At 36.4% G+C, this 12,666-nt stretch overlaps 1 protein-coding gene across 2 annotated transcripts in view; it reads right to left on the minus strand.

Moving 5' to 3' along the window:
* Positions 1-12,666, minus strand: part of LOC106872342 (xaa-Pro aminopeptidase 1) — a 79,624-nt gene that overhangs the window by 65,252 nt on the left and 1,706 nt on the right. The window lies entirely within an intron of this gene.

Raw genomic sequence — 12,666 nt, forward strand, 5'->3', positions numbered from 1 at the left:
TATATATATATATATATATATATATATATGAATGTATGTATATGTTTGTGTGTCTGTGTTTGTTCCACCACCTCACTTGACAACCGATGTTGGTGTGTTTACATTCCCATAACTTAGTGGTTTGGCAAAAGAGACCAATAGAACAAGTACTAGGCTTACAAAGAATAAGCCCTGGGGTCGATTTGTTTGACTAAAGGCGGTGCTCCAGCATGGCCGCAGTCAAATGACTGAAACAAATAAAAGAATGAAAGAATATACAACCGAAACTGGAATATTCTCACTAATGTCAAGCTTTACACTAGAGACAGGATAACAATTGGACTTTGGTTGGTAGAGGCCTCAGAAGACAATATGAAAGATTGTTCCCTGCAATCACAAAAATCATAAAACAAATATTTTAAAAGCTATATTCCTCTCCTGACAGAACCCCATTGAACCAAAGTTTCTAGTTTTATATTTTTGTTAGAGAAAGTTTATATTGCTGTTACACCCTCCATTCTTAATATTGTATTACTCTTATATTATTGTGATATTGATATTACACTCGTGTATCATTAACTCTTAGTTTTATGATGAAAATCATCATTACTATTGACTTTCCTACATCTATTGCTATTATTATCACCTTTACATCTCCTATCCTAAATTTAGTTTTTCCAATTCCTCTTTTAAAGCTGTTAACCTTTATTGATTTTTTTTCTATAATTTCACCACTTTATCAATTTATTCAGCAGTTTCACCAATTTATTACTTTATCAAATCACTAATTCACTAAATTAGAAATCCTTTACACCTATTTTACTCTTTTTCCAAAAATACCACACATTTACTTTTCCCTGTGACCTACTTGCACTATTTTACTCAATTTGAATATGATCACAGTCTTGACTTCAGAATTGTCCTCCACAACCACTTGCTTGTAGGACAAACAAATATCAATTTAGAACTATTTCCACCACCTTTAGAATTAGATTTATATTTTAGACTCTAAACTTTATTATTAAAGTTAAGCCCACTAATTATTAATTATTTTATTTATTTATTTTTGTAATTGTTTGGCAAGATTTTTGACATGAAATTTTGTGTTTGAAACAGACGTTTTATTTTAGGAAGATCGTTTTAAAAAATGCCATTAAGAAACATCCCTTTTAACTTTTCTTTCTCTTCCCATTTTCTATTAATTTCTTCCCCTTCCTCCATTACCATCCTTTCTCCATTTTCTACCTCGTTATTTCTTTCCTTTCTGTTCTTTATTTATGTTGTTTATTTGTTAAAACAGTTATCTCCTCTATCATCACATTTTGAGTATTGGGATCTTTTTGGTTTGACGGGCAACATTTCTCATTTATGTTTTATGTAGTGTTTTTGGTACCGAAACACTTTCAAACTTCGTATACTTGTATATTTTGTGTTATAGAACAGATAAAAATTTTTGTATTCGAAGTTATTTCATGTTAAAAATTGTCTTATTTCGATAAATATTTGAAATTACATTGAAATTGAAATTACAGAAATACGACAACTTTAACATGAAATAACTTGCGATGTACAATTTTTTGTTAAGAAGGCTAAGAGAAAAAGTTGTTTTATAAGACACATTCTACCAGTGTCCCAAGTTTGAAAGTGTTTCGTTAAGAAAACAAGTGTTGCCCGTCAAACCAAAAAGATCCGAGTATTGTTATTACTACTTATGAAAGAAGATGAGAGTAGCAAGGGTAAATTTAATGAAACAGGAGCGTGGAAAAATCAGTGTTGCTAAATGGACCCACATTAGCTATGCAGCTGTAGGTTGCTGATAAAAATTGGGAGAAGACACTGGCCTTTGGTATGTCAGGGAAATCTTTGGTTGTGTCAAGGAAAACTGTGAATCACCATATGTAGTTGTTTCCTTATTTTAGGAATCTTTTTCATTTCTTACTTCATTCATCATCATCATCATCTTCATTTAACATCCATTTTCCATGCTGGCATAGGTTGGACAGTTAGACTGAAAAGTGGTAAGCAGGGGAGCTGCACCAGGCTCCAGTCTGATTTGGCATGGCTTCTACGGCTGGATGCCGTCCTAATGCCAACTATTCCAAGAGTGTAGTGGGTGGTGTTTTTATTATTATTGTCGATCTTCTCCTATTACTCAATCTAAATCATCCCATTTATATTTTCCTATGCAGTTTGGCATTGCATAATACTCAATATATTAGACACTTGTTGCTAATAAAAAAAACAACAAAATATAATAATAATAATAATAATAATAATAATAATAATAATAATAATAATCCTTTCTACTGGAGGCACTAGGCCTCAAATTTGTGAGGAGGGGACTAGTCGATTACATCAAGCCCAGTGTTTCACTGGTACTTAATTTATTGACCCCAAAAGGATGAAAGGCAAAGTCAACCCCAGCAGAATTTGAACTCAGAATGTAGTGGCAGACAAAATATCGGTAATCATTTCACCCAGCATGCTAATGATTCTGCCAACTCACTGCAATAATAATAATAATAATAATAATTGCTGCAACCACTGCTGCTACTACACATAAAAACAATAATATCAGTAATATCAGTGATGATAATGATAATAATAATGAAAGGAAACGGGTGGGGCCACCTTATGGGCTGATTAATGATACATCTAGAGAAGGTGTCACAATAAAAACACTGGTAATTGCGCAACCTGATAATCGCTACCTCATATGAGTGACAATGAAAAAACAAAATATTGTGAATAACGGTGGTAATGAAACTGAAGCCAATGATGGTGACAGTGTTACACCTGGTAGGCTCAGAGATTCTGGTCTGGCTCCAGCCTGTTGATGTCCAGAAAGAGACTACCACACACAGCGTAGAGGGAGCAAGCAAATTAATGCTGTGGTCATGGAGTGTTACTACCTGAGCAGCCCAGTAGATGAAACTGATGCTCGAATTAGGGGTTACCGACAACGTATGTATGATCATTGGAGAGAAAAGGGATTGTTTCAACTCACAGAACAGAGACTATGTGATCAAGCTAGAGCAATAAGAAAAAATTGTTGGTTCATAGAAGTAGAGCTTGAAGCTATCAAAAGACAGGTCATGGAAAATAGCAGCAGAGATAACAATGAAAATACAGTTCTTATTAATAAGAGTAATCCCATAGCACAGGAAAGGAGCAGTGGTAGTTTACTTGATGAGAGACATATAGATGATCTAAAAGAAGACAATAAAACTAATGGCGACATGACAGATGAACAAAAGGCAATCTACAACAGAATAAAGGCAAGACTACAGGAGAACGATAGCGACATTATTTGCAACCTTAAAAAGGTTGATCAGTGGAAATTGAACCAAGAAACCAAAAATGTCAATGAAATTCTGAAATACATCAGAACAAACAACGTCACAGAGAAAGAAGAAGAAGAAGAAGAAGAAGAAGAAGAAGAAGAAGAAGAAGAAGAAGAAGAAGAAGAAGAAGAAGAAGAAGAAGAAGAAGAAGAAGAAGAAGAAGAAGAACGGTTTCCAATTTGGTGGATCAAGATATAAATGTATGAAGGATAGTATCATAAATTGGCAGACATCAGTAAAATGTTGCATAGAGTTTGTTTTGATTCTCTCCACTCCGAGTTCAAATCCACCTAAGGTTAATTCTGTTTTTCATCATTCAGGATCATTAAAAGAGTACAAATCAAGGGGAGCATTTGACAAAACTGCAAGAACAGATTGGTTGCAGGACTAAATCTATCACATGGTTTCATTCCACCACCTGCCACCTTGCATGCATTTAGCAGAGCCCGCTCCATTGCAAGCCTTTTGGCCAGGTCTCCTTCGGCATGGTTGTGTGGTAAGAAGCTTTCTTCCCAACCACATGGTTCCGGGTTCAGTCCCACTGCATAGCACTCTGGGTAAATGTCTTTGTGAGTGGATTTGGTAGGTGAAAACTGAAATAATTGTACTGTGTGTGTGGATGGATGGATGGATGGATGGATGGATGGATGGATGGATGGATGGATAGATAGATAGATAGATAGATAGATAGATAGATAGATAGACAGTCAGACGGACGAACGGACGGACGGATGGACAGACGGGGTGGGGTATTTGTTCCTCACAACTGCTTGACAACTGGTGTAGGTTTGCTTACATCTCCATAACCTAGCAGTTCAGCTGTAAAGAACGATAGATTAAGTACCATGCTTAAAATGATAAGTACTGAGATCGATTCGTTTGACTAGAAAACCCTTCAAGGGCGATGCCCCAGTATGATAAGGTAAAAGATAAAAGTATATGTGAAGAACTTATTTATGATTTGATGTGCAGAGTTTAATATAGAGAATAAGAGAAAAAAAATAATTAACTGAAGGGAAGTAACTAGGATGCAATATTAAAGAGAATAGTCACATTGGTGGGAGTCTAGTTTTAAAATTTGGAAATAATTTTAAACTATGGAAATATGAATCTAAAGGGAAAGGAAGGAATGGGTATCAGTTTAAGAATTTGATTAGGTATAATCGTTGAGTCTTAATATGGATGATCATGCAGCTGGTAATAGAAACTAGGTGAATAAAATAATAAGTGGTTAGAATTAATTATAAGTAATTTAAGTTAAATTCTGGTGTAGAGAACTGAAGCTTACTCAAGGAAGCAGATAGTTGGTCCGCATGGGTGTACACTGGTACTAAGGAGAAGTACTGAGGTAAAAAGAGGGGCATACTAAGTAAATGTATAATAAAGTCTCAAGTATGTAATATGACTTGAAAAGCTTGAATTAACTGAGAGTGTCCTTACAATTATAAGTAAAATTATTCCCTCTAAATTGTGTTTAGAAATCTATAAACAAGCAAGGGAGATAACTCCAAAAATTTCAACGTCCAAATTTTAGAGGATAAAATAAACAATACATTTAAGAGTGGATTTAATTCTTAAAGCCAACTGTTAACAAGTAATGGACATATTTCTATCTTTTAAGGTTTCATCAGTATATCCATTTTAGTTGGTTAGACTTAGAAGAGATCAAAGTATACAAAATAGAAGAGAAATAGTGATGCTGATAATGAATATCAATATAAGGAAAATACTATGTTATCTACCCACAATGAGAATATGTTTTCTGCAAACTTTCAGCTTTCTCTGTCAAGTTAATATATTTTGTACGCAATCATAAACTAATAAGGAAGAAGACTTAAACACTGTGATTCGAAATGCTTTGTACAGCATCATGCTTCAATGTTGGGAGGTGAAGTCTGTTCACAGCAACCCACATAACAATTTTAATATTCTAGTGTTTGGACACTGTATACACGATGTGAAAATTTCTTTTCCAATACTAAACCAGTTAATATGAAGTTTTCTATCCATAACAATATCATATTTTGACTCAATACTTTTCCATAGTAGCCCCCATTAAAATGCAATTGAAAATTTTACTGGATATGAGTAAACAAGTCAACACTTAAAAAATATCCTGATCACAATAAGTATGATGTCACATATTCCATTCTTCATAACTATTGAAATGATGTCATATATATGCTCAACACAAATGAATATCTCTGTTAGTCAAATTATCTCCACTTTAAAAACCATCAGGTTAATTCTCCAAAGGACCGTCTATGTGTGTTTGTGTGTATTTAGAGTAGTTAAAACTGCAATTTTTAAGCCTTTCAATGTAGAAATATGACCAATGAGAATCCATCTTTTTATTCTCATCATACACAGAAAAACAAAGGAGATTTTTCTAATGTGTTTCAGTTTGTTGACCACTAATCAAAGGACAAGTAACTCTTCATCTCTTTGCTCATATGAAGAATATATAGCACATAACTATTTAAATCAAACACAAACTAGAACTTAAATGTAATGGTTAAATTAATTTGTATGCTAAGCTTGAATAAATAATTCAGAAATATTTATGCTCCAGACAGCTTTTATTACAAAATCTATGAATGTGGAGAATAACGTGTATTCACATACATTTAAAGTTATACAGAGTTAAGTATAAAAACTGTAGTTTAACTACTTTAAATCTTATTAGCGTTTTTAATATACACCATGTTGTATATATATATAATGTACTGTTCCATGGTAGTAAGATCAACAAAAATAGTACTCCATCTGGTGAGAGATAAGTATTATTTAATAGACATAATATGTGTTTTTATGCTACTATTAGTGTCTTGTGCTGAGAATATGCTAAATAATGAATTATAACATCTCTGCAGTCACTAGGCACAAACCACATAGCATAACAAACTAAAATATATCTATTTATATATACACACACATACATACATCATGCATGTGTGCACACACACATACACACACACAAATACATATTCAGTAATAAATTAAAAGCATTACTAGTGTGTTGTAAACATTATCAACCATACATACTCAATATATGTGTTTTGTTTGTTTGCCAGTTCCATGCAGTAAAGCACCTCAAGGATGACTCTCTCATTGCACTGGATGTTAAAACACCTGAATGTTATAGACAGACAAGACAACTTGCTCCAGATCCCATTCAAGATTGATGGATACTGATATTTTACCATTTTTATGGGTTATCAACATCACATACCTGAATCAAACTAGGGATAAACTGAATCACCAGTCTATGACTATATGTATATCATGTAAAAACTATTTGCTAGTATGCCACAATGATACATACATAAGATTAAATTTAGTAACAAACTATAAGCAGCGCTAGTGTTGTAAACATTATTGACCACACATTTGTTTTTCACTTGTTTGCCATAATAAAGCACCTGAAGGACAACTCGCTCATTGCACTGGGTGTCAAAACACCTGCAAGTCACAGTCAGGTGAGACAACTTGCTCCAGATTCCATTCAGGAGTGATGGATACCAATATTTTGAGACGGTGAACAAACAAAACACACACATTGTGTATGTCAATAAAGTTTATATCAGCATCATCATTATCATCATCATCTTTTAACTCTGCTTTCCATACTGGCATGAGTTGGACGGTTTGACTGAGGGCCAGTGAGTCAGAAGGCTGCACCAGTCTCCAATTTGATCTGGCAAAGTTTCTACAGCTGGATGCCCTTCCTAACGCCAACCACTCCGAGAGTGTAGTGGGTGCCACCAGCACGAGGGCCAGTCAGGCAGTACTGGCAACGACCACACTCAAATGGTGCTTTTTTTACATGCCACCAGCATGGGAGCCAGTCAGCAGCCCTGGCAATGATCACGCTCGAATGGTGCTTCTAACATTCCACTGACATGGGTGCCAATCAGGCGGTACTGTCATCAGCCACGACAGCAATTTCACTTGCCTCAACAGATCTTCACAAGCATACTTTATTGTCCAATGATTGAAGGGTACTCTTAAATTGGCTGGTTATACAGCACTGGCATAGGCACAGTTATAGTCTCACTTGGCTTGCCGGGTCTTCTCAAGCACAAAATATCTCCAAAGGTCTCAGTCACTAGACATTGCCTCAGTGAGGCCCAATGTTCGAAGATCATGCTTCACCACCTCATCCCAGGTCTTCCTGGGTCTACCTCTTCCAGAGGTTCCCTCAACTGCTAGGGTGTGACACTTTTGCACACAGTTGTCCTCATCCATTCGCAACACATGACCATACCAGTGCAGTCGTCTCTCTTGCACACCACATCTGATGCTTCTTATATCCAACTTTTCTCTCAGGGCACTCACAATCTGTCGTGTATGCAAACTGACATTACACATCCAGCGGAGCATACTGGTTTCATTCCTTGCAAGCTTACGCATGTCCTCAGCAGTCATGGCCCATGTTTCACTGCCATGTAGCATAGCTGTTCGTATACATGCGTCATACAGTCTACTTTTCACTCTGAGCGAGAGGCCCTTTGTCACCAGTAGAGGTAGGAGCTCTCTGAACTTTGCCCAGGCTATTCTTATTCTAGCAGCGACACTTTCAGAGCATCCACCCCTGCTACTGACTTAGTCCCCTAGGTAACGGAAGCTATCAAATACTTCTAGTTTTCCCCCTGAAATGTGATGGAAGCTGTTCTCTGCACGTTTTCAGTGTCTATTGCTCCTGAGCATTTGCCACACACAAAAGCTATCTTCTCAGTTAGCCTTCCTTTGATATTGCTGTACCTCTTATGTGTCCATAGCTTACACTGGGTACATCTTATGGAGTTTCTGCCTATGCCTTTTCTACAGAAGGGAGTCGTTTATGGGGCTGAGGTGGTATCTGACCCTAATAGCAGCACCAACTTTTCTAGCAACTACTAGAGTAGCAGGAATGGTGGTATTAATAGCAATGGTTGCAACTTGCAGCAGCACCATTGCTAATGATAATGCTAATAATGATAACAATAACAACAACAGCCACTAATAACAGCTCTGACAGCAATGTCTATGGCTATAGTAGCACCAACAGAGACACTAAAAACGACAACAACAGCAGAAGTAGCAGCGTTGACATCAACAGAAGCAGCAGCATTCAAATTTACATTGAATGTTCCAGTAACAGCAGCACTTCTCGAACCACAGATCCTCATTTAGGATCCCAGAGAGATATGCCATGTCCTTGGCCAGCCACATGTGGCACCTGAAGGATGAAGCAAATCCACACGTAATCTCATGGCCGATCCTAGAAAAACCAAGCCCCTACATTAACGGGAGTAAGCATTGCAAGTGTGCATGGCTGAACAGGAGAGGGGATTAAAGAACTCTTTCAACCCGAGAAACATCTTAAATACCAGGATGGAAGTCTTTGGACCCTGCTTACACTTCAGGATTTACTGAAATCCTGGGACCCGGAAGCTCATTGGGCGGATTGTGGATAGCAGAAAAGGGCAATAATCTCTTGTGCTTGACCCATCTCCTTTGTCTGTGCCTCCACTTTGAAGAGATGTTATAGGCCACTAACCATTAGGGTATGACAAGATATTGTAAAGCTAAGCGGTTTTTAGATGCAAAACCCTAGGTAACCCCATAGACAGGCCATAACTATCTACTCTACTGCTCTGTAACTTAAGAGTGTGCTTTTCTTTTGGATTTATGATTTGCTGATGATATATATATATATATATATATATATATATATATATATTGGGTCATCTCATAAATAATGCGATTTTTGTATATTTTTTTTTATTTTTTAAAATTAAGATAAACAAAGTTCTTTTTTAATCAAAAATATACTCTCTTTCATCTATCTGGCAGACTTGCAAGGTACCTTTTCCAAAATACACAAGTCCGTGACAAAAAATACTCCTCCAATGCTGTTCTGACCTCATTTACAGAATTCATATTTTTTCTGTCCAAATAATTTTGAAGACTGTGGAATAAATGATAATCAGAGGGAGCAATGTCCAGAGAATAGGGTGGGTGGGGCATTGCTTCCCATTCAACTACTCCAACCTTTGGAACTTCATCCTCGTTGTGTGTTGCCAAACATTATCCTGATAGAAAAACACCTTTCATCTTAAAAATAAAGATGGTTGTTTTTCTTCTAGTGCTGACTTAAGCTACTCAAGCTGCTCACAGTAGATCTTTTTTATCGTTTGGTTTGACTTTAAAACTTCAAGGTGGACTAAAACTTTCCTATCCTGTCAAACACATAACAACACCTTACGTGGGTTAAGACCTTCTTTAGCCTCAGGTGCTGGTGTTTCTCCTTTCCCTACCCACTGTCTTTATATTTCCCATCAACCATATCTCCACAATTGTTCATCACTCACTATGAACATCAAGAGGGGGTAAGGTGAAAGAGATAGAAGTGGCTCAGGAAGGGCGGTGGACCAGGAGGTAGGAATAAGATGTGCAAATATGATGTGCAAGATGTAAGAGCGGTGGGAAGAGAGATGTAGAGGTACATAAGGGTAGCTATCTTGAGTGGGGCATGATGACAGATATGAGAAGGCGTTGAGAATGATAGCAGATATGTGAGGTGTTAAGATGGAGTAAGGCAGAAGAGAGAGATACATGAAGACGCAGAAAGGAAGTGAGTTGGGAAAATAAGTCAATCTGTACTAATAATAGTTTTGACACAAGGCCAGCAATTTCGGGAGAGGGGGTAAGTTGATTACATCGACTCCAGTATTCTACTGGTACTTATTTTATCAACCCCAAAAGGATAAAAGGCAAAGTCAGCCTCAGTGGAATTTGAACTCAGAATATGAAGACAGACAAAATGCTGCTAAACATTTCTCCCAGCATGCTAATGATTCTGTCAGTTCACCACCTTAATCATTAATATTAAGAAGCTTAAATATATGGAGAAACGTTACATTAAGGAGTGGGATGTACAATTTCCTGTAAGTCAGACCACCTCATGATCCCATTGTGTGGGGAAGTAAGGGAGGGCAATGTGAATAAGGGATGGAAGGTTCTAGGGGAAGAGGTAATAGGTAGTGCAAAGAAAGGAGGGGAGCAATATGCAGCCGACATATATGCATATATCTATGCATACATTAATGTATGTGTGTGTGTGTGTGTGGTCATCATCATCATCTTCATTTAATGTCTGACTTCACTACTGGCATGTGTTGGACAGTTTGACAGAATCTGATGAGTCTGACACCTACATTATACCCAGTATCTATTTTGGTAGGGTTTTTTTTTATGGCTGGATGTCCATTCTTACAACCATTATACAGAATAAATTGGATGCCTTTTTTTTTTTTGTGGCAACAGCACAAGTGAAGATTGCCTTATAAATTTTCAAGGTTAAATGCCTAAAGTGACCCTGATAACTGAGGAAGAATAGAATAGAAAGAGTGTGTGGATCCTAGGGGTACATTTATTGTTGTTGCAGGGTGGTAGTGAAGAAATATGTCAGGTTGTCCTGCATATAATTTTGCATAAAATACATTCAGAGAGAGGGGGGGAGAGGGAGAGAGAGAGAGAGAGAGAGAGAGAGAGATAGAGAGAGATAGAGAGAGAGAGAGAGAGAGAGTGTGTGTGTGTTAAACCAATATTATTATTTTCAAACAAGTTAATGTGGTGAACCAGCAGAATTCTTAGCATATCAGACAAAATGCTTAACAGCAGCTTTCATTCATTTTTACATTCAGAGTTCAAATTCCACCATGGTCAACTTTGCCTTTAATCCTTTGGGGGTGGGGGGTGGGGTGATAAATTAAGTACCAGTTGAGGACTGTGGTCAATGTAATCAACAACAGCCCGCCCCAAAATATTTCAGGCCTTATGTCTATAGTAGAAAGGATTACTATTATTATCATTATGAAGGTGGCGGGCTGGCAGAATTGTTAGCAAACTGGGCGAAATGCTTAGCAGTATTCCGTCTGTCGCTACATTCTGAGTTCAATTTCCACTGAAGTTGACTTTGCCTTTCATCCTTTCGGAGTCGATAAATTAAGTACCAGTGAAACACTGGAGTCAATGTAATTGACTAGTCCCCTCCCGCCAAAATTTCAGGCTTTGTCTTTTTAGCAGAAAGGTTATTATTATTATTATTATTATTATTATTATTATTATTATTATTATTATTATTATTAATAATAAGGTATCACGCTTATTATTATTAAGGTATTTTAAAGCAATTTTAACAAGTGAACTGATGAGAATATTCAATACTGAATACAAAGTTCATGTTAGTCTTTGGACTGCAACCCCACTACTTATTTATAAACCTGGTACTTATTCTACTGGTCTGTTTTTGCTGAACTGCTAAGTTACAGGGATGTAAACAAACCAACATCAGTCGTCAAGCGGTCGTGGGAAACAAACACACACACACATATATATACATAAATGTCTCGAGCAGTTTTGGCACACACACACACACATATATATATATGACAGGCTTCTTTCAGTTACCGTCGACCAAATCCACTCGAAAGGCTTTGGTCAGCCCAGAGTTATAGTAGAAGAAAGACACTTTCCCAATGTGTGATGCAGTGGGACTGAGCCTCAGACCATATGGTTGCGAAGCAAGTTTCTTACCAGGCAGTCACATAACATGGAAAATGGATGTTAAATGAAGATGATGATGATGGTGATGATCACATATACACACACGCACACACATGCACGCATACACACACACACATATATATACATACACACACATTGTAAAAATAAATCTAATTCTCTACCTAAGCATCATGCTCAGTTGTTTTGTATATAATTTTATATAAAATACACCCATTATACTATGTATGTGTGCATTAAATTGAGGTCATTATTTAAAATGTTATTCTTAAAAACAACAGAACATTTACTTGGTGTAGAGTCAATTTTTTTAATAAAGTTCATGTTTACTGGGAAGTTATATATATTGAATATAGATATATATACACTCACGCACTTTAATATTATAAGTACCTGACAAGGTTTAAGGAGTACCTGTAGAAATTTAACTAGCAATTACATGTGCACTGTGTGCATTGTGAGTCAGAACTGTGCATAAAATATGCAGTTATGATGCTCATATTTTTGTAGTGTGCATTACATGCAATCAGAAATTGAGATCTCTATGTCCAGTTAGACTCATACAGAAATTATTGTCGTATCATTGTGTCACATATTGTTGCATTCTGAATAATGAGAATTATCTCCAGAGAGAAAAAATGATAATCAGTTAATTAGCTTGCACATTGCTGCATACATAACTGAAATATCATTATCATCTGTCTATCTATATAATATATATGTGTGTGTATGTCTATATCTAGCAACCTTATCCATCTATATATATATATAT

Source organism: Octopus bimaculoides, chromosome 2, assembly GCF_001194135.2.
Source record: "Octopus bimaculoides isolate UCB-OBI-ISO-001 chromosome 2, ASM119413v2, whole genome shotgun sequence".
NCBI lineage: Eukaryota > Metazoa > Mollusca > Cephalopoda > Octopoda > Octopodidae > Octopus > Octopus bimaculoides.